The following is a 23,537-nucleotide window of genomic DNA, read 5'->3' as shown; positions in this document are numbered from 1 at the left end:
TGGCAGCTCTTGCAGCTTCTCTTTTTGTGAGACCCTCTTCTTGGCCTTCTCCACAGCTTTCATTGCTCCTGTTAAGTAAATAGAGTGCCAAAGTTAAAAAGTTCTACAATTACCACTCTAAAATCCCCTTCAGTATGAATTGCTGACAAATTGAGTCTAATTGCCTTCATATCAAATTTTGAACATGCAGAGATGTATAAAAACATGCAAAGATCAAAATCATAAAGTCCAACCAAAAATTTGCAAAAATAAATAATCGTGATTCTATACAGCTAATGAATTTTTCCAACTTTTTGCAATTTTGGCATCATAGGCTTGAAATATATATCAATTAGATACTTTGAGTGAGGTGTGGGCTAATTTGAGTGCACAGAGTGAGAATGGTGTCAGGTTTAGGCTTTCCATCTCTCAAACAAGAGATATAAAGGAATTTGGAGATTTTTATCTCCAAATTTGTTCAAACTTGGTTAGTGGGCTTAAGGAATCATGTGATTTGGTCCCATGAAGTCAAAGTTGCAATTTCCTCCCATCTTGGTAAAAAGGTAAATAATACCGATTATTAACTTTTTTATCAAAATGAATATTTTTTGATGCAACTTGGTTCTAGGCATGATGTAGACCCTCTTTATGAGATATGAGGTGATTAGGATCAAAAAATGTGACTGATAACTCAAAATTTGCATTGTAAAGACTTATTTCCATTTTTTGAAAATTTTCCAAGTTATCATTGATCATTTTGGCTCATACTTGAAATGTGGCATGTAATAGGTGTGCATAAGCGATGGGTGATATGAAGGTACCATTTTCAAGCCAAAAGTTTATAAAAGTAAATAATCGCAATTATTTACAGCAGTCTTTTTTTTTTGCAAAACATGACAAATTCTGACCTAAACATATTCAATACACCTAAAACAAGTCCTCGATTGAATTTGGTAAAGTTTGGTGGTGTCAACATCACTTCTTGCTTTATCGACTCAAAAATCACCAATTTTTGTGACTGCATGACCTGTGGAGTTGGTTAGTCACTTTTGAAGCTATAGAGTTGTCCGCTACATAGTTCTGAAGCTACTCATCCAGTTTTGGCCCATTTGAAGTCAATTTGACTTCGCATGTCAACTTTGACGCTTTGTATCCTTCGAGCTGTTTTTTACTTTCGGAGGGCTTTCTTTGATTGATTTTATGAAACCAACCTTATACATTGTATATAGACTGAGTGTATAAGATTTTTGTGGAGTCAGAATCCAATTCTGGCATCTGCCAAAAACCTAGCTTTTCTACCTGGGACCCCTCTCGACCCCTGTCGAATGGTCAACTGGTGATACAAAAGCATTCTATTATATGAGGGCATGCTACAGTTCAAGTCTCGTCTAATTTTGTTGAGCTGACAGGCCACTATGGTCGATTTTTTATCGTAGGACTTCGTGGACTGCTCGGATTCTAGGGCTTTTCCCTAGGGTTTAGACCAGCTACCGGCCGTAAAAAATGGATCATTGATAAATATACAACTTACCCCTCATGTCTTGTGAAAGAGGGCGTTGTAAACAGGCGACTATAGACTCCAGAAAGTGCGCACGAAGAAGGTCAAAAGCTCTCTCTCCAAAGGTGAAAAGTGGAAATGAGGTGGTTTTAGACTACCCTGGATATCTATACTCAAACTTCCCGAATCATTTTTCCCCAAATTTCCTTCTTAGTCCTACAATCTATGTTAGACTCATTTTTTTTCTCAATCGGATTTTTGTAACTCCTTCTGCAAGAATTTTGCAAAAGTGGCCTTGGCCGCCTAGCATTAGGAAGAGGATGGGGTCTAGGAGGGCCTCTTTATTTTCCACGAGATTATGACGGTGATTATCATTTTGACGAACAAATTCATGCCATGTGTGCAAGAATGGTGGGTGTGTAAGAGAGGCGTAAGAGTGGTCAAAGGGTGCACTTTTTCCCCCCCAAAGGGGGGAGAGGGGAAGGGACAACTTTATGATTTTAGGCCTTCCATAACTTCTACAGAATATCTCCAATTTGAGCAGAGACTATAGATCCGTAATCTACACGTCGAGCTCTTTCTATAGATATGTTACACGATATGGTTTTGCCCCCGCTAGATTTCGAATTTCACTTTTGGGGGGAAATTTGAATTCATATAAACTAGCTGTTTTGCCTGTTTGAATTTAAAATTTGTTCTTTGATTGCTTTCTTAATACTAGAGGTTTGAATCCCTTAAACTGCCAAATAAACAGGCACCCCATTCTCTTCCTAATGTTTAGGCTTCCTGCTTCCATCTGCTGCTGATTTGAATGAAATTTTTTGTCCCTATCCGCCTTGTCCTTTTGATCATCAGTGTATCTTTAGTTTTTCCATTTGAGCTCATTTGCCATTTATTATTAATTTTTGACCTTTTTATTAAAAAAATCAAAGAAAATAACAAAATGCGCTAAAAAAGCAAAGCGAAAACCCAGTAATTAAGCTAATCTATTGAAAAAGACATATTTATTGTTTTTTGTTGGATTTCTTTACTTTGAGTCCAAATATCAAGAAAAATGATGAGAAATAACCAAAAAGACTATTTTTTAATGGTTTTCTCATAGTATATACACTATTTACACTCATCGGAAAGATGTTATCAGTTAAATTTCCCCTGTTGATGACTTGTAAAGGCGTTATTAGATACTTTTGCAAAAAATCACACATTAACATCAAAATTTTTCCTCCCTCTTCAAACATTGCCCTTAATTACTTAGTTTCCTTCCACCCCTCCTAGATGGCATTCTTTGAGACGACTGTGTGCATGGGTTGAACAATCGTGTATATGCATATCATTGGTTGTCTCTACCATGCTTTGGAGATCAATGTAGTTAAATCATTATGATGTGCAAGAGTTGGGTCTTGAGTACTTAACTCAAGGGTTTCTGATATCCAGGTTTTCTTTGTTGTCTTCCAAAGAGCAAATCTTGTAGCTTGTGTGCTCTTTGCTTTATTGTACTATCCAAGATGCTTTGGCACACTAATTTCCTAAGCTGTTAGTATCAATAATGATGGATCTTGAGCTTTTACCCGCCATTGGTATCTTTGTTTTTCTTGGTTAGAATGGTGTGGTGGAGTCTTCTAAGACTTAACTCTCCATTGCGTGATTGGTTTTACAGTTTGCGGAGAAGATATGTGCTCCTTTTTCTTCCAAATTGCTAAGTTCCTTGTTTGGAGATGCTCTTCTTTGTGTTTTGAACCTTGGAACCTTCTTTGGTACACTACATGATGTTTTGGGCACTCAGATTTGAATCGGCTTGTCCTTAACACTAGAATGGTAACAGGACACTTTTATGTCCTTGGACACTTTTGTGTCCTGTTAAGTGACCATTTTTCTTGAATTATTTAAAGAGTAGGAAAATGAATTTCTAGGTGCTATATATCCACAAAGTTGCATTATGAGCTGAAAAAAACTTATCATTTTTTTTTTAGTATCGATCTCACCATTAACCTTACTCTTGCACAACATTTTTGAACCTAAACTGTGTGAAAAAACGGGTCTTGTTTTCTGCTTTTGTTTAATTTTTGTCAACTATACCACTCTAAACTTCATGTTTGTGAGGTTTAGATGGCTAGAGGTTAGGCCTTCATAGTTCTCAACATTTTTTGATGCTTCCTAGGAGAGCTAAGTGTTAAAATTGAAAGATATGACCAATTTACAAGTATTGCATAATCCTGATTTTTTGCCAAAATTAGCACTTTTATGATTTTTTTGGTGGCCTTCTTGATATCCAAATTCAATTTTGATTGTGTAAGTGTAATGTATAACATAAAGCTAATCTTCCTTGAGTTTTGGGGGACCTAATATGCCATATAGCATAGTATATGATGATGGTTGAGTTTTTTGATTTGCTGTAGAATACGATAAATTTTAGAGTAGCAAGTATAAGTTTCTCAATATTGCTAGTTTCTTAGGCTAATTGTGTGTATTTTGTAGGTAGTGACCATATCTAATCATATACTACAAACTTGGCTAGATATTGAGTAGTTTCTATGGGATTCTAGAGGTCATAATGCTAAACCCAGTTTTTTCATATTTGCTGTATTTAGCACTTTATCATTTCCCCCAAGGTTCCAATTGAAAGAGATCCATTATCCTTTTGACATGCTCCATGGCTTCTTTTGAATCTAGAGACCCAAAGGGAACTAAGAAAACATGTATATAGTATTTGTATTGAGCGTGACTATAGAAACTTTGATGATAGGTCCGCAGAATGGCAAAAATGCAACTTTTTTGTACCTATTTTTTTGCCCAAAAAAAAAAAGTGAGGTAAAAGCAACCATATGTTTTGGTCACCAACCCATTGAAGTTAATGGGGCATTTAATCTCATGTCCTACAAAAATCTCCACTCTTATTTATATGAAATCAACCGTAAGAAATTGTTGTTTTGGGCAAAATGCATTGGTCCATCAATTTTGGAGGCTTGTAGTGACCAAGGGATGAGAGAAATTACAAGTTTCTCATTTTTTCCATATGTAGTAGTTATTGAACTATAAGCTCGTGAAAGAATTTTTCAAAATGAGTGGATCTACTCGGGTTTTGGAAATTTTTCCCAAAACCCTGAAAGGACACTTTTATGTCCTGTTAGGTTACCATTCTAGTGTTAAGCTATGCTTTTGGTACCAAAATTTGCCTAGATCCTTGCATGCTACATGTAGCATTTGATTGTTGATAGGATAGAGAAGATTGTTTGCTTTGTGGTTTGCTCTGCTAGTAACCTCCTTTCCGTTCCTCTTTGCTTGGTGCAATTGGAACAATGAGCTATTCACCTTTAGGTGATACTTGAGCTAATTGGTATCCCAATGTCGCATTGCCTTGTAGGTCCGCATCCATGAGATTCCAAGTATCATTGTTTCATTCATATGATCCTATAGTAAGCATAGAAATTGATGATGACAGGAACACCCATGTACTATCACATTAAGGTTGACTACTCCCAACGATGGTGTTGAGTTCTTGTTGCATCCTTTAATAGTCGCTATTCATGCTATCAAATACTGACTTGTTGCTTTCTTGTACATGGAATAACTAACTGCATTTACTCGATATCTTACGTCAACCAATGATTCGTGCTATGATTGTTTAGCTATACTTTGATGCGAAGGTCCATTCATCATTAATTGACACTGCATCCTTATGCAATTCCCATAGCCGTTCATCTAGTTCCAGAGTGTTGATGGAAATAGGTATTTGTTGATTCTTGAGAGCAACTTTTCTTTTGAGTACTCAAAGCCGAGATTCCTCTTGGGCTTCATCAATAACCTGCTATTGTTTTATCTTTCTTTCGTTAGTTTCATACATCCTTTCTAGCAATTCATTGGTTAGTGGAAAATTGTACTTCTTTAAACGACATCCACTAATTCAATTAGCCATTGGGTCACCATCTAGAGTAGACAACTTCATTGTTCCACTTGGAGATACATCTTCAATGATAAATGGTCCATTTCCCTTTTTCTTAAATTTGGGAGTGTGTTGCTTAAGGGAATAGAATAAAAGTAAGTCCCCTTTTTTGAAGATTTTGGTAATTAGATGGGAATCAAAAAACAGTTTTTGTTTTCTCTTTTGAGCATACATGTGAGTTACAACAGTTAACCTTTGCTCATTAAGCTTTTCTAAATATTGAAGTCTCTCTGATAGTTCATGTCGAGTCCACTCAAGTTTTCCATGTGGGACTACATCTAAGGCTTTGATACCTTGCCTAGACACGAGCATGTGCGTGATCGTCGGTACGCAACATGACTATTTGACATATATACACCGTTCTCCATACTTGAAACCAAACACCACATTAAAAAATCTTACAAATGCATGAAAAAACCTCTTTATATACACATTTCAATGCATATGTCCACTACTGTGGAGATACAAAAAATGGTTTATCATCATTGCCCAACCCTAAACTGAGCATTTATGCTCAACACTTGCATCAAAGTGTGACAAAAACCTAGAAACATGACACAAAACCTCCTTCTGGATCATATGGAAACTCATCCAATTTCATAGAACCACCTACATGCCCAAGCATTCCACTCACATCAAATGAAAAAGCAATTCTTTTCTTGCCAGAACGCCACCAAGATCCCAAGCACGATATGAATTTTCTCCAAGGCTGGAAAATGCCATGTTGCACCATACTTTGTTCCAATCATCCAAACTCACAAATACATTAAAATGCATCTCATAACTAGAGCCCATTCGACTGACAACCATAATCTCACAGTATCTTCTTGATGCATTGACTGCTCTTCATTTTCTATGCCCAAGCGACCATCACTCCCACCATTAACAACTTCAGTCCAAATTTGAAAATTCTCTTAAAAATGAACATCACCAGCATCTTTTCATTCACATAAGACATTTTTCCCTTGAAAATATGGAAACATGCATAAAAGGCCACACAAAACATCATAACCAAGTCTTCATCATGCCAAAATGCCCTTGGACTCACCAACTGTCAATCAGGATCTTTAAGGGATATGGCCCAAACATACATTGAAGCATGTGAAATGCATCCACCAAATCTTCTTTCAATAAAAGATCACTTTAACCTCCTTGCCTATCATAGCCTCAAGAAGTTTATATTTAACAACCAGAGGCCATGTATCATCACAGATATCCCTTGAATAGGGCACTGGCATCAAATTCTTGCACACATGAAACTCATTTCTATCACCTTTATCATCACTGAAAGGGCGGTGGTAATGCATGTGCTAGTCTCCACCCAATCGTGCTATCTTATAGCCTCCCCCTAGCATACACATTGTCCGGCCGTGCCGGTGGCCTTGCTTCTAGGACCCATGTGCTTACATTACCCCCCCCCCCCCCCCTGGAGAATTGATTTCGTCCTCAAAAATGAATGTTGGAAAACGTTTCTTAAGTGACGAGACATTCTCCCATGTAGAACCTTCTTTAGGTCTATCTACCCATTTTACCAACACCTGTCGTCTGACATGATGTCTGGTGCGAAGCTCATGAAAATCCAAAATCTTTTCGGGCTCATGAGGAATGCTGGATGGTGCGATAAGGTCAACCAACACACCTGTGCCAATGACATTATCATTTTTTCCTAGTTATTTTCGTAAACGGCTAACATGAAAAACATGATGAACTTGTGAATGCTCTGGAAGAGCTAACTTATAGGCCACTTGACCTATACGTTTGAGAATGGTAAACGGTCCACAATAGCGTAGTGAAAGTTTAGCAACTTTTTCCGTCTTCAGACTTTCTGAATGCTTTGGAACTTTCAGGAAAACCTTATATCCTTCTTCAAAAGTAGCAAGACGTCGATGCTCATCTGCATACTTCTTATATCAATCTTGGGCTTTCTTAACATTCTCTCGAGCAACTCGAAGCATGTCAAAATGGTCTTGGAGAAAATCCTTCACTTGTTGTATCTTCTCCTTAGCCAACCCCACCGTAACGGGTGATCTAGGTTGAAATCCATACCAAAATATAAATGGACTAAACCCTGTAGTCCCATGCTTTGAACTATTATAAGAAAATTCCAATATAGGTAAGTAGTCTTCCCAATTGGTTTGCTTCTTGCTAACATACGCTCGTAGCATATCCTCTAGCACTTGATTAACTCTTTCTGTTTGACCATCCGTTTCTGGATGATCAGCCGTACTTAGATTAAGTTTAGTTTCCAACTTTTGGAACATAGCTCTCTAGAAGTGATTATCGAACTTTCGATCTCTATCACTAATGATACTAGCTGGAAGACCGTAGAGTTTATATATGTGCTCTACAAATAGTAGTGCTAATTACGGTGTCTTAACCGTAGTCTTAGTGGGAATGAATCGACCCATATTTGTGAGACGGTCTACAGTTACCCAAATGGCATCATGGCCACGATTTGTAGTAGGTAGTCCTACTACAAAATCCATAGAGATACTCTCCCACTTACCTTGTGGAATCTCTAAAGGATGTAAAAAGCCACCTACCTTGAGGCACTCTGCCTTATTAAGTTGGCACTATTGGCAGTTTAGTACGTACTCTTGAACATCATGATGTTAGCCCGGCCAATAAAATTGCCGTGAAACTAAGGCATACGTCTTACGGATACCTGGATCACTAGCACTTGGACTATCGTGACACTCAAATAAGATTTGGTGCCTAGTGTCTGAGTCCTTTGGCACACGTACTCTACCTTTGTGGAGTAAGTAGCCATCATCAATGGAGAAATTCTTCCATCCCTTAAGATATTTTTGAGTAGGGGTGGAGCTCTGTGTGTTGGAGTTTCTATCTGCGCGTGTAAATACATGTTGATCTGGTTGTTCATGTTGAGAGAGAAAGAGAGAGCACAGAAATAGAACCCCAATGTGTGTAGAATACACACATGAGATGATGTATATATAGAGGGGACCTGCATGCCATATATAAAGAAGCCATATATTAAGTAGCTTCACATATAAGCCCAATACCCCCGCTCAAATAAGGGTCCCTAAATGTGGATAAAAAAACCCTTGGGGGATCAAGGGAAAAACCCACAGCTCTATATACACCCACAGTTATAATATAAAAATCATTGAATATCATGAGGAGCTACATCACTCCTTTTACAATGAATATTTTATGAGGAGCTACATCACTGCTTTTACAATGAATGTTTTATTAGGAGTTACATTACTCCTATCCTATGAAATACAATAATGAATACAAAGGTTCAATAAAGAGGTGTAAAGGCTATCGATTAGCTCGTAATCAGAAGTGTCTCCAAGAATCTGTTGTGTAGCTTGTCATCACTATCGCATCACCAAACATATCTTCATGTTGTCATCAATATGGCATTACCAAACATGTCTTCATAAATCTTTTATTGTCATCAAGTTTGTCTTCATGAAATCAATTCTTTGATCAATCCTACATAGATCATAGACTCAGAAAAAAACATAGTCATGAAAATTATTAGCATCATTAGTGAAATAATTACATTCACAATGTTATAAGAGATGGTTCGCGACGCCACTCTTTTGACGACATATATACGCACGACAACATATGTGCACATAAAGTATGAACAAAAAAGTACAAGATGCATGATACGTGATGCAAATGACATGTGTATATACTACATAAAACGACATTTATCAACGTAGTGATATCAATGAGTATCATCAAAGTATTAACAAAATATCATCATTGTATCAATAAAAATGAATAAATCATCACGGTATCAACGAAAAGTATCATAGAATAATCATTGTATCAATGAAACAACATCATGGTATGACCGAGAATAACCATCGTATCAACTAAACAACATCATGACATCACCGAGAATAATCATTGTATCAACGAAACAACATCATGATCTCACCGAGAATAACCATGGTATCAACAAAACAACATCATGGTATCACCGAGAATAACCATGAAATCAATGAAATATCATCATGGCATCACCAAGAATAACCATGGTATCAACAAAATATCATCATGGTATCAACGAAAATCACCATGACCAAAGTATTAACAAAACATCATCATGGTACCATCAAAATCACTATGGTATCAACGAGAGATTATCAATAAAACGGTGTAAACTATATCTCTAGAAGAATAATTATACGAGAATCAATGAACGAGTATATCATATAACAAAAGATCATGTACCAACAGTAGCTCGATAGAATTTGGACGATCATCAACGGCTCGGCTGAATCGCAACGATATGTAACTAGCTTCTGCAATAAAGTTATTTCAGTAACAAATATATGATTGATGAAGAGAAAATATAATTGAGAAGTTTTCAATTATGAGGAAAATCAAAAGCAAAAAGTAAAATTTTATTTTCAAACATATTCGGAGTACGAGAAAGATAATCCAAAATCGGTGCACAATTTAGAGAAACTTTCTTCTGCAAAGTTATACACCACATCGATTTCGATGGCTCAAGTGAATATTTTCTGCAAAATCATTTGCAATTAGCATAAAAATCTAAAAATAAAAAACAAAAGTTTCTTTTCAGGAATGTACGCAGTCCGCAAACGAGAACTAAAAATCAGTGCAGAATTTGAAAAAACTTTCTTCTGCAAAGTTGTAGACCATATCGATTCCAGTGCCTCCTCAGGCTGTTTTTGCAAAATCGTTCTCAATTAGGAGAAAAACAAAAAAAACAAAAAACGAAAGTTTCTTTTCAGGCATGTACGCAGTCCGCCAACGATAACTCAAAATCAATGAAGAATTTGAAAAAACTTTTATCTGCAAAGTTATAGACCACATTGATTTCGGTGCCTCTTACGGGTAGTTTCTGCAAAATCGTTTTCAACTACGAGAAAAATAAAAAACATAAAACAAAAGTTTCTTTTCAGGTATGTACGAAGTTCGCGAACGATAACTCAAAATCGGTGTAGAATTTTAAAAAAAACTTTCTTCTGCAAAGTTGTAGACCACATTGATTCCAGTGCCTCAAGCGGGTAGTTTCTGCAAAATCGTTTTTAAGTAGCAAAAAAAACAAAAACAAAAAAGTGGAAGCTGCTTTTCAGGTATGCACGCAGTCCGCGAACGATAACTCAAAATCGGTGTAGAATTTGGAAAAACTTTCTTCTGCAAAGTTGTAGACCACATCGATTCCAATTGCTCCCCACAGTAGTTTCTGCAAAATCGTTTTTAATTAGCAAAAAAATCATAAACAAAAAGTGGAAGTTGCTTTTCAGGCATGTACGCAATCCACGAACAATAACTCAAAATCGGTGCAGAATTGGAAAAAACTTCCTTCTGCAAAGTTGTAGACCACATTGATTCTGGTGCCGTGAGCGGGTCATTTCTGCAAAATTATTTTCGATCAAGAGAAAAATTGAAAACAAAAACGTACTGCTCTGATACCATGTTGAGAGAGAAAGAGAGAGCACATAAATAGAACCCCAAAGTGTGTAGAATACACACATGAGATGATGTATATATAGACGGGACCTGGGTGCCATATATAGAGAATCCATATATTGAGTAGCTTCACATATAAGCTCAACATTTCAGAGATATGTAAGTGTGAGGGATCCCTTTTTAAAAACGCACTCCACACTTTAGCATATGATTGATCTTGTGCACACTTGCCACGTAATGACTCCAAAAGTCCACTCTTTATTTCCGTAAAAGCAAGTGAATTAATATGAGGCATCCGACTTAGTGCATCCGCTACTACATTATATCACCCCTTGCGATATCATAGCTTACAATCATAATCTTGATGGATTTCTGCCCATCTAGCTTTATGATCCTTCAAGTCTGTCTGAGTAGTAAACCATTTGATACTATCATTGTTTCTCGGCACCATATAAGTAGTGTCTTCACTTTTGTAAAGCGTGAATTATGGCATAGAGCTCTCTCTCATAGATAGAATAATTTTGTTGAGCTCTATCTAGCTTTTTACTTTCAAAGGCTATAGGTCTTCCTTCCTGGAGAAGTACCACACCAGTGGCCTTATCACTAGCATCAGTCTCTACCACAAACGGCTTAAGTGGGTTGATGATTGATAGGATGGGAGTAGTGGATATAGCTACCTTCAGCTGTTCAAAACTGCGTTTTTGGGCTTCTTTCCAAGAAAATGTCTTACCTTTTTCTTTAAGTTGATCCATCATAGGAACAATGATTTTGGCATAGTCACGAATATATTGTCGATAAAATCTAGCCATGCTAAAAATATTTGAAGCTCCTCAACCGTGTTGGGATGTGGCCATCGAAGAATGGCAGTGACCTTGTCAGTGTCCATCTTGATGCCAGAATAAGAGATCACATGACCGAGGTAATGTATCTCTGTTTTAAAGAAATTGCACTTGCTTTGCTTAGCATATGGCACATGAGCTCGTAGCTGTCAACACTAATTGTAAGTGTTCTATGTGTTCATCTGCAGTCTTACTATAAATGAGAATGTCATCAAGGAAAACCACAACGAATTTTCCAAGATAGGGACATAAGACACTGTCCATGAGTGTTATAAATGTAGTTGGAACATTGGTTAGACTAAAAGGCATAACCAAAAATTCAAAATGCCCGAACCGTGTTCTAAAGGTAGTTTTGGAGATATCTTGGAGTAGGATACATACCTTGTGGTATCCTGAATGAAGATCTATCTTTGTATAGTGTCTTGCTTCATGGAGTTGATCAAACAACTCATCCACTTGAGGCAAAGGATACTTGTTCTTGATGGTTATCGCATTTAATCCATGATAATCTATGCACATGCGCATAGTACCATCTCTCTTTTTTACCAATAGAATTGGTTATGCCCAAGGCAAAGTTCTAGGTCTAATGAAACCACAAGCAAGGTAGTCACCCAACTGACTCTCAACCGCCTTGGCTTCTTTAGCACTCATACGATAAGGTGGTTTACTCACCGGTTTAGTGCCTGGCAAGAAATCTATGCCATGTTGCACATCACGTGTAGGGGGTAAACCCGATGGTAAATCACTTGAGAACACATCACTATACTCTGTGAGTAAGTGAGTCATCTTTTGCCATGCAAAAGGAGAAAGTAAACTAGAGTTATGCTGGGATGGAGAATCTTGTAATTCCTGTAATGTTTGTTTTACAACAGTTGCACGTTGCTCTGTAGAATTAAAATTGAGAGCACTTTGATCGTTAGATTTGTTAACACTTTTTTTATCAGTAGAGTTCATTGCACTTTGCATATCAGTTGAATTCATTGCACTTTGCATACCATTACTAGACTTCACTGCACTTTGCTCTTGAGAATTCACAAGACTTGGAGACAAGGTGTAACACAAAAAGACTTCATCTATTAAATTTTCTTTCTGCAAAATATAAAGATCTATTGTACATATAAGAGGTGCAGATGGTATATTTTTCTCACCAAGCAAAAGCACATGTTTACCATTGGTCATAAAGGATAAGGAGTTGGGTTCATAACTAGTGTGCAATGTGTTTCCTAAACCATGTAGCCACTTCCATCCTAAAACTATGATCAACACAGTCCATGTTCATAACTTGGAAGTCAAGGGTCATCGTATGATCTTGAACAATAAGCTCAACCCCTTGAACTATCGTGTACCATACTTCTTTATCATTCCCAGACATCTGCTCCACCATATACTTGTGAGAGCAGGGAGTTTGTGTAAGCTTTAATTTCTTGGCTAGCTTATAGTTCAAGAAGTTATGAGTTGCACCATCATCCACTAAAATATGAACACGTTGTCCGTTTATAGTGCCATGCATGCAAATCAAATCATGGGGGCCAAAGGTGGACTGCCACATTGAAGCATGCACACAACACTTGTGCTTTTCTTCCATATGAAAAACCTCTACAGTGTCGGGGGATAATTGTGTGAAAGGTGAGCAGGGAAGGCACCAAACCCCTGGCTGTGAGAGGTGCAGGGAAAAGAGGTGCAATAGACACAATTAACGACAACAATGTACAAAACAAACAGTTCTCCTAATTCCAGTTAATCAACAGAATCCATGGTTAATCAATCACTAATGGAGGCTTAATGCTCCTTAGAAGATAAAACCTAGCTTAATCCAAGTTCTAATCAAGAAAAGTGATAATGACCTTCTTAACTCTACCTTCTGCTTCTTCCCGCTACGGCTTAGGAACTTCCTCTTCCAATGGCCATCTGATTTGTCTTTCAAAATTGAATGTGTCTAGGCTCGGCTAATGGTTTAAGATAAGACGCAGGATTAAGAATATAGAGATTAGGCTTCAATTAAGAAGCTTATCGTGATCGCTTAAGCTTGGTTTGATTTGAATGCTTAGAATAGGATTAGGATGGTTAATGGAGGTTAAGATTAAGAAATTGAATGGTTAATCAATGCTTGAAATCTTTGGCTTGGCTTAAAAGGATTGGGCTTAGAATTAGAAGCTCGAGATTAGGCTGTTGGGGTATAAAGCCCAATGTGGTCGCCCAGGTAAGTGGGCGGGCCGCTAGGTATGTACACATATTCTTTTGTGAAAACCTACTAAGAAATCACTATGCTCTACACATTACAGTAGAGCGAGTTCACCATATCAACGTGCTCTTCTTCTCGCACTCTCTCTTGCGTCGCACTTCCGCTCGTACTCCTTCAACTGGTATTAGAGCTTAGATCGAGGCTCGGAAGCTAGAGTCACCTACTCAGATTGGAGTGAGATTCAACAGGCACGACCCCAAATCTTGTGGGAGAACCCGAAGGACTTGGTGTTCTCAAAATTTCATTATGAGGTCATCTCGGCCACCGTTCGGCTTCGACAAAGTTTTGCGCAGGCCATTTTCGACTACGTGGTCTCAGCGGGTGCAGATCCGACTCTGCAAATTTGGGGTTTCGGCCTACGACTGCAAGTGTTGAGGATATCTACACTTCCAAAGTGCTAATTTGTGGTTGTCTACACATCGAAGGACGGCTCACAGTTCTTGGAGGCGTGTCACATACGACACGGGTGCATCTACACACAGACTGTAGGCGACATCCACTAGTTCATCAGGTAGCTTGTGTTTGCTACTTGGTATTCCAGATTTCATCCTGACATTGCAGGTACTTCCACATGGGATGTATTGTCAGAGATGATGTATGTCTGTTGAGGGTTTGCTGGCTGTGAGTCACGCAGCAAAAAACCGCCGCAGCGGTTACAACATATAGTGGGAAATTTGTGGATGTATGACTTTGTGGGAAGTCTATGTACTGTCAGATTTACTGCAGCCTTTGTTGAGGGTTGAGTGAGGTTTTATTGAGCTGGGGGATTTTCGAATTTTGAGATCCTTTCGGTGATACAGGTCTTGGAGCGATGCCTCGAGCACCCTTAGATAGGCAGCTAGGATGTATTGACTGTGAGTTAGACAGTTGGGATTGCATCTTTGCTTTACTCCCGTTGAGGCATTGTCACAGTCTATGATTACAAGACAGTGACAGATAGTGAGAGACAGTACAGGTGCAGGACAGGTTTACCCACAGCTTACACTGTCAGAGAGACAGTGTTTTTGAGCTGCTTTTGGTCTGTTTTTTTAGTACACCAGAGCCATTTTACAAAGGAGACTCTATCGAAATTTCTGCAGAATGTGAAGCTTTCTTGGTTCATTTGACAGGTTGATATTGGTTCAGAGGTCAGTTTACAAAGGAAACTTTGCCGAATTTTTCCCAAGAAAGTAAACTACTGTGAAGTGTAGCTATGGCTGGATCACAGGACACTTCTCTTTACAATATCAAGAAACTGGATGGAACCAATTTCCCATTGTGGAAGAGGCAGATCTGGCACGTGTTGGTACAAAAGAAGAAGATAAAACCTATAAAGCTCAAGGGGATAAAACCAGAAGATATGGATGAAGATGAATGGAGCAAAATGGATGAATTGGCACTTTCTACCATTATGCTGACTTTGGAAGAAAGTGTTTACTTCAATGTAGCAGACGAGATGTCGGCTTATCAAGCATGGTTAAAGCTGAGTGATCTTGATGAGAAGCACAGTGCAGCTTCACAGGTATACTGGCTTAAGAAGCTTGTTGACTTGAAGATGAAAGAAGGGACACCTATGTCCAATCATCTGAATGAATTCAACACAATCTACAGTCAGTTGTCAGCTCAAGGTGTCAAGTTTGATGAACCTGTTAGAGCTATGTTCCTGTTGATCACATTGCCGGAAATTTGGGACACTTTTTGCACAGCTTTAGTTTTGAGTAATTATGCACCACCAGATGGTTTGAACATAGCAGGTGTAGAAGGAAGTCTGCTTACTAAAGAAACCAATAGAAAGACAATGGGAAAAGGCAAAGGAGCAGCCTTAGTTGTCAGGGGAAGGACCAAAGAAAAGTACAAAGGTGGAAAGAGGAATCAGTCTCGTAGCAAGTCCCGCAGTGCTAAAGGCAAGAGTGACATAGAATGCTACCATTGTGGCAAGAAGGGTCACATGAAAAGAGACTGCAGAGAATGGAAAGCAGAAAAAGGCAAAGAGAAAGCTGAAGACCATGGTGAGAAGAACAAGTCCTCAGTGAAGATTCAAGAAATAAATGTGACAAACACTGTTGCAGAGGATGACAGTCTAGTGTCAGGAGACATCTACTTCTTGAAGAATATAATGGACTCGGCTCTTCTTACAGCATCTGATGGAAATGCACTGAGTGACTGGATTATAGACTCAGGGGCATCACTTCATGTGTATCCAAACAAGGAGTGGTTTACCTCTTATGCATTAGGAGATTTCGGAGGTCTTTTGGAGGGCCTTTTGGAAGAGAGAGGAAAATAAGCTCCTCCAATGAGAGAAGAGCCTACGTTACGTAGAAAAATAGATTGATATTAACAAAAATATAAAAGGTGTCCCTCTCCTCATTTAATAATCTAGTGGTCCTTGAAGATGATCACTCTCTTTCATTTAATGCGAGCACCTTTTTCAGAAGGTAGATGCGGTGCATTTGATACGACTTACGTCATCACTAGAACTGAAAAAGTTACAAAACTATTAAGTGGTGGAAGATTTTGAAACTTTTGATACTGTCAATGCGTCCGGAATGCCCAAATATCCTAGAAATGAATGTCCAATTGCCTGGCTCCGACATCCAAAGAGGAAAAGAATGTCAAAAACCCTAAAAGAACATTTTACTAACGGAGCGCGAGGGGGCATTCCAAAATTCGAGCGCCGTTAGTAAAAAGCCCCTTTTTTCCTCTTTTAAGGAGCTTTTTGAGAGGAAAATGTCAAAAAATCTCTAAAAAGGCCTCCATTTATCACATAGGTTTTTTCTTCATCATCTTAGCCTTAGAGATCATAATTTCGGGTCTATAAGAGTGAGAACGCATACCCATTGTTACAATTCTACAAAGTGCATTTTGATTACACACACACACACACACACACACACACACACACACACACACACACACACACACACACACACACAAATATAACATACACACAAACACACAGAGACACAAATATAACATACACACACACAGACAGACACACACAGAGACACACACACTCACAAACACACAGACACACAAATATAACATACACACACATACACACAGCCCCTCTCTCTCTCTCTCTCTCTCTCCTCTCTCTCTCTCTCTCTCTCTCTCTCTCTCTCTCTCTCTCTCTCTCTCTATATATATATATATATATATATATATATATATACTAAAGGTGCGCGTAGAGAGGCACAACCGGTGTACATGTCTCTATGCGTGCCTTTAGTACTATGCATCCACCAGTGTATGTGTTTATGTGTGTATGTGTGAGTGTTATAGAGAGAGGAAGTAAGGCGGGGGAAAGAGAGAGAGAGAGAGAGAGTCTTTCTGTTACCTTATACTAACGGCGCGAGGAGGTGTTTTTTGAGGTCAAAACATGCTCCACGCGCGCTGTTAGTAATGGGAGTCTCTCACTCTCTCTCTCTCTCTTTAAATATGCTAAGATATAGAAAGGAGAGGGAGAGAGAGAGAGAGAGAGAGAGAGAGAGAGAGAGAGAGAGAGAGAGAGAGAGCATGGTGCAAAAGTGCAATAGAGAAACATGGGTAGGCTTTCTTGAAAGATAATTTTCCAAAAATCACTAAAAGGAGCTTTGTACTAACAGTGCACAGAGGGGCATTCTAGCATTTTAGAATGCCTTCTCGCGCGCCTTAAGTAAAAAGCCCATTTTTTGGGGTTTTTTGACATTTTTTGCCTCTCCGGATGTCGGAATGAGACAAGTAGACATTTGTTTTTAGGGTATTTTGGCGTTCTGGACGCACAGGTGGTGGCAAAAACCTCAAAATCTATCACTATTTGATAGTTTGTGACTTTTCAACTTTCAGTGATGACGTAAGCTGCCTTGAATGCGCCGCACCTGCCTCCTGAAAAAGACGCTCGCATTAAATAAAAAAGTGACCGTTTTCAAGGACGATTGGGAATATAAATCTACCTTTTAAAGTGTCTGGTTGTCCTTTGGACGTACTCACAAGGTGCAAGTGCATTTTAAAAAAAGTTTCTAGAGAGAGAAATACAATATCTTACAAGGCCCTCCAAATGATCTCCGAAATTTTCTAATGTGACCACTAAAGATCATGTTCGGCTAGGCAATGGGCAGACATGTGAGATCTTAGGTGTTGGAGATGTTCAATTGAAGTTTCAGAATGGCTCTTCTTTCACGCTGAAGAATGTGAGACATGTTCCCGCGATTACAAAGAGCTTGATTAGCACATAGTTACTTGATGATACTGGCTACGTCACCACTTTTGGACAGAACATGTGGAAGATATCCAAGGGTTCTATGACAGTAGCACATGGATTAAAGTCTGGAGGACTTTACATGATTTATGTATCAAATGTCTCTAAAAATGTAATCAATGTAATCGAGCAGCCGAACGTTTCTTTGTGGCATAGCCGGTTACGACATATGTCCAAGAAGGGAATGGAAATCTTATATGGTTTTGGTTATTTGCCTGGATTTTCATTTAATGATTTTGAATTCTGTGAACATTGTCTGTATGGTAAGCAAACACAGCAGCCACATAAGCATAGAAGCAGTAGAAGAGATACACAGTTGGCACTTGTTCATAGTGATTTGTGTGGACCTATGCCTAACCTATCTCTAGGTGGAGCTTCTTACTTAATGAAATTTATAGATGATTACTCGAGGAAAGTATGGGTTTACTTTCTCAAGTACAAGGATGAAGCGTTTACTGTTTTCAAAACGTTTGTGACACTTGTGGAGAATCAGAGAGGCAAGAGGCTTAAATGCTTACGCACTGACAATGGTGGAGAGTATGTTTCAAAGGCCTTTCAGGACTTTTGTGAGTCAAAAGGTATAAAACGTGAACTTACTGCTCCTTACAATCCTCCTCAAAATGGTGTTGCTGAGAGGATGAATAGGAACATACAAGAGAAGGTCAGAAGTATGTTGTCTAATGCACAGCTGCCAAATGGGTTTTGGGCTGAAGCTGTATCAACAGCTGTTCATCTTATAAATAGATCTCCTAGAAAGGTTTTGCAGAAGGATTTAGTGCCAAAGATGGTATGCATAGCCAGGCAAAATTCCCTCATACAAGCATCTCAGAGTCTTTGGCTCTGAGGCATATACTCACGTTCCAAAGGAATTTAGGAACAAACTTGAGCCAAAGAGTAGAAAGTGCATCTTTCTAGGCTATGGTAATTCTGGTGAGATGGGGTACAGACTTTGGGATCCCAAATCTAGAAAGGTTATCCGCAGCAATGATGTTCACTTTAATGAATTAATTATCATTCTAAACCAGAGAGGGTTGAGGAGATTAGAAGAGTTGTCTTCCAAGAAGATGGACCTGCATGTGCAAGACAAAATGTCAGGGCTCAAGAGGAGCAAGAACAGGATAGAGTGCAACCACAGGTTGTGGAAGAGCCTGAGCCACCTATTTTGCGTAGATCTGGACGTATCACGCGACCTCCTTATAGGTTTGTTCCATCTATGAACTATGTCATGTTGACTGATTGCAATGAGCCTTCATGTTACAAGGAAGCAGTGCAAATGAAGGACTCCGGGAATTGGCAATTGGCCATGCAGTTAGAGATGACAGCTCTACATAAAAACCAGACATGGAAGCTAGTTAAATTACCACATGGCAAAAAGGCTCTACCTTGTAAATGGGTTTACAGGTATAAGATCACCGCTCATGATAGTCAGCCAAAGCACAAAGCAAGGCTTGTTGCCAAGGTCTATAAGCAAGAACAAGGCATTGACTTTGATGAAGACTTCTCTCCGGTGGTCAAGATGACTACATTGAGATGCTTTCTTGCATTGGTTTCCATATTAGATTTGGTGTTGCACCAAATGGATGTCAAGATAGCGTTCTTGCATGGTGATTTACATGTGGAAATTTACATGCAGCAGCCAGAAGGGTTTGCTGAGAAAGGCAAGGAAGATTTGGTGTGCCAGTTGTTAATTAATTAAAGAGTCTTTATGGCTTAAAACAATCACCGAGGGCATGGTACCATAAGTTCCACAAGTTTATGCTTTCTCAAGGCTACAAACGTAGTGAGTTCGATCACTATCTATATACAAAGAAGGCTAAGGATGGTAGTTGGCTGATCCTTATTTTGTATGTGGATGACATGTTGATTGCTGGCAAGCACTTGGAAGAAATTTCAGCTTTGAAGTCAAAGATGGCAAAATCGTTTGACATGAAAGACATGGGTGAGGCAAGTCATATACTTGGTATGCGCATTGAGAGAGACAGATCAAAGAAGTTGATTTGGTTATCTCAAACAGAGTATATTGGCAAGGTTTTGCAATGTTTTAATATGGAGAAGAGAAAGGCATTGAGTGTTCCATTGCCACCATATGTGAAACTTAGCAAACAAGATTGTCCTGTGTCTGAGGAAGAACAGGCTGAAATGGATAAGATTCCATATGCGTCTGCAGAGGGTAGTTTGATGTATGCAATGATTGCTACTCTCCCAAACATTGCATTTGCAGTGGGAGTAGTAAGTCAATACATGTCAAACCAAGGCAAGAAACATTGAGGCAGTGAAAGGAATATTGAGATACCTGAAAGCTACAAAGAGTATGTGCATATGCTATGGGAGTCAAGAGCTAAGTGTAAAGGGTTTTATAGACTCAGATTATGCAGGTGACTTAGACAACCGAAGGTCTACATCAGGGTATGTCTTTACATTGGCTGGTGGAGCACTATCATGGCGTTCTAGATTACAAGATTGTGTTACTCAGTCTACTACAGAGGCTGAATATGTTGCAGCATCAGAGGCATGCAAAGAATCAATTTGGCTTAATCGACTAGTAACAGATTTGGGAATCAAAGAAGAGATGCTTGTGTTATATTGTGATAGTCAAAGTGCTATACAATTGGCTCACAATCCAGTTTATCACTCAAAGACAAAGCATGTGGATGTGAAGTATCATTTCATACGGGAAATGCTCGAGGATAAGCAACTTTAGCTTGTCAAAGTTCACACCACATAAAATCCTGCTGATCTACTTACAAAAGGACTTCCCTCAGAGAGCTTTGCGCATTTTTGCAAGCAGTTAGGTGTAGGGTAGTACATCACTTCTCTACATCTCTTGTATAGTAGCTTCTCTCACACTTAAAGTACCACATTGGACTTTAAGTGGGAGGTTGTTGGGGTATAAAGCCCAATGTGGTCGCCCAGGTAACTGGGCGGGCCGCCAGGTATGTACACATATTCTTTTATGAAAACCTAACAAGAACTCACTATGCTCTACACATTACAGTAGAGCGAGTTCACCATATCGTCGTGCTCTTCTTCTCGCACTCTCTCTCGCGTCGCACTTCCGCTCGTACTCCTTCATAGGCTAAGCTCAATGAGATTAAGATTACCTTCACTTAGGCTTGGCTCGGTTCAAGAGATTAGGCATCGGCGCAGCTCCGTGGATCCTACAGGATTCAATTCCTTACTTTCTTTCATCCTTGACTAGCTTCTTCTCAAGCTTCGACCTCCATCTTCCTTGCTGGCATGCCTTGCCGAGAACTAGCTTGAGCGATTACAAATCAAGCTTGATCTAGCAAGCTTAAGAAAGCTTTTGAATTCCCAAAGGAGGGAGCTTTTGCTTCTTCTCCTAGAGAGAGGACCTTCGACAAGATGATGAGGTGAGGTCCGGCTTATAGAGCTTAAGAGTGATTAATGAGGGCTTAGGAGATTTGCCTCTTCTCCCGGAGAAAGATATCAAAAAAATTATGATGAGAGAGCAAGAAAAACACACGATTCCCCCTTTTTGTAGGTTGCATGCTCCCTTTCTAAATATAGTCTACCCATTAGCGATGTTGCTAATGGGTAGCAGACGTGGCAGGAACTGTCCCTATGACATGGCACTGTCGAAGTTCAAGAAGCTCCGGAAGTTTTCGAACTACCACCAAAACGACTCGCACCGGCGCTCTGAGCATTTCTCGTTTCTTCCCCGCCACCAGTAGAGGTCCGGTTTGGCCAGCGCAAGCTTACCTTCACCTGCTGCTCGTTGACTTTCACATGCATGCCATCGACCTCTTTTTCTTCTCCTTTGCTTTTACACTTAAAATCCCCTAAATTATCCCATTGGGCGGGTATCTCTTTAGCTTTAGTTTGGGCGGCCTTCCTTAGGCCCTTGTGCGTCCACACAATAAGGCTTTGGGCTTTGGGCACCATCCATTCATAAAGGTACAACATTTGGCATGCAAGTTTACCAAGGCATCGGCAAAACGAGCATTATCTACAATCCACGAGACTTCAATTCGGATAATAATCTCTTCAATATCTTTTTGTGCTTCCGTAATGGCACCACATTTCGTACACATATCGAGCAAGCATTGCTATCTCAAGCACTTATTCTGTTGTATTCAAAACCCTTGGTGCTACCCGGTACAGAACCGGCCCCCGGTGAATCTTTATCGACCAATATCTTGGGGACCGGGATTTCGATCATTGATCTGAAAACACCGACATGCTCCTAAAAGTGAGTACTTTGGACTCATGCATTCATTTCAATTATGTCACCTTATCTGTAGTTGCCCAATCCGGTACGGATCTGCAACAATCGTCTAGAACTTTAAGGTGCCATAACGTCTTCACCGTAGCTCCAATCTACGAGCCATAAAGACAGGCCGATAGAGCACATCGAGTAATTCATCTCTGATTAATAAAATCCGAGTTATGACCACATTACACACACTCACTGTTTGGCATTACCAAGGCATCTTTTGGCCCTTAGAGCCTCATCTGATACACTTTTCGCTTAAAAATTGTCTTGTTAGCAAGCCCTTACAAGTGATGAGCAATCATGCAGGATTCAAATACATCTGACCAGCATTTCTTTGCTTATTTTCTCGTCATGGGATCGAAGCGGCATGAAATTGACCCCCTCTGAACGTGCACAGGCTTCGGTTTGTGCCAATTGCACTTAATCAATTTCATTAAAATCATCATCAGACATATCATCTGATGTATACATAACATGATCCTTTGGAGGCAGATCTAAATGAGAGTCTTCAAGAACAATCTCGCCTTCTTGCTTCTTGAACAACTTGATCCTTTTCCCTACAATAGGCAGCATAAGCATAGTACCATCTACTTCAGATAATTGATATGTCGCATTATCAAAAACATGTTGCACCACATATGGTCCAAACCACCATTTAACCATTTTCCACATAGCAGAGTATTGGTTCTCCAAGCTACTGTCACATAGACAAGTACCCAGTCCACCGTCTTTGATAGCATGTGGACGTAGTCTATGCTTTCCATCAAATTTTGTCTTGTTCTTCAATCTTGCCTCCTTAAGCTTCTCTTTGGCATGTTCGATATCCTCTTGACGCCTTTCAAGCTGGCGAATACATAGAGCAAGCAAGTATTCAGTAGACATACCTTCTTCCCATGGCATTATGGTCCAAGTTGTAACTGCTTCCTTGGTAGGAATAATGGGTTTCTGCCCATGCATCAATTCGAACGGCATAAATCCTGTAACTGAACTGTGTGTATTGCGATCAGCACACAAAGCAAATGGCAAGAGTTTAGGCCAATCACCAGTATGTCCTTCACACACCTTTGCTAAAGCTTTAACAATAGGCGGATGTCCTCTTTCACTTTTCTCGTTACCTTCTGGATTATATGCCGTGGTTTAATGCCCATACGAGCAAAAAACTCTC

Source organism: Adiantum capillus-veneris, chromosome 11, assembly GCF_014529385.1.
Source record: "Adiantum capillus-veneris isolate H3 chromosome 11, ASM1452938v2, whole genome shotgun sequence".
In the NCBI taxonomy this organism is placed as follows: domain Eukaryota; kingdom Viridiplantae; phylum Streptophyta; class Polypodiopsida; order Polypodiales; family Pteridaceae; genus Adiantum; species Adiantum capillus-veneris.
This window is presented reverse-complemented; position numbering follows the sequence as displayed.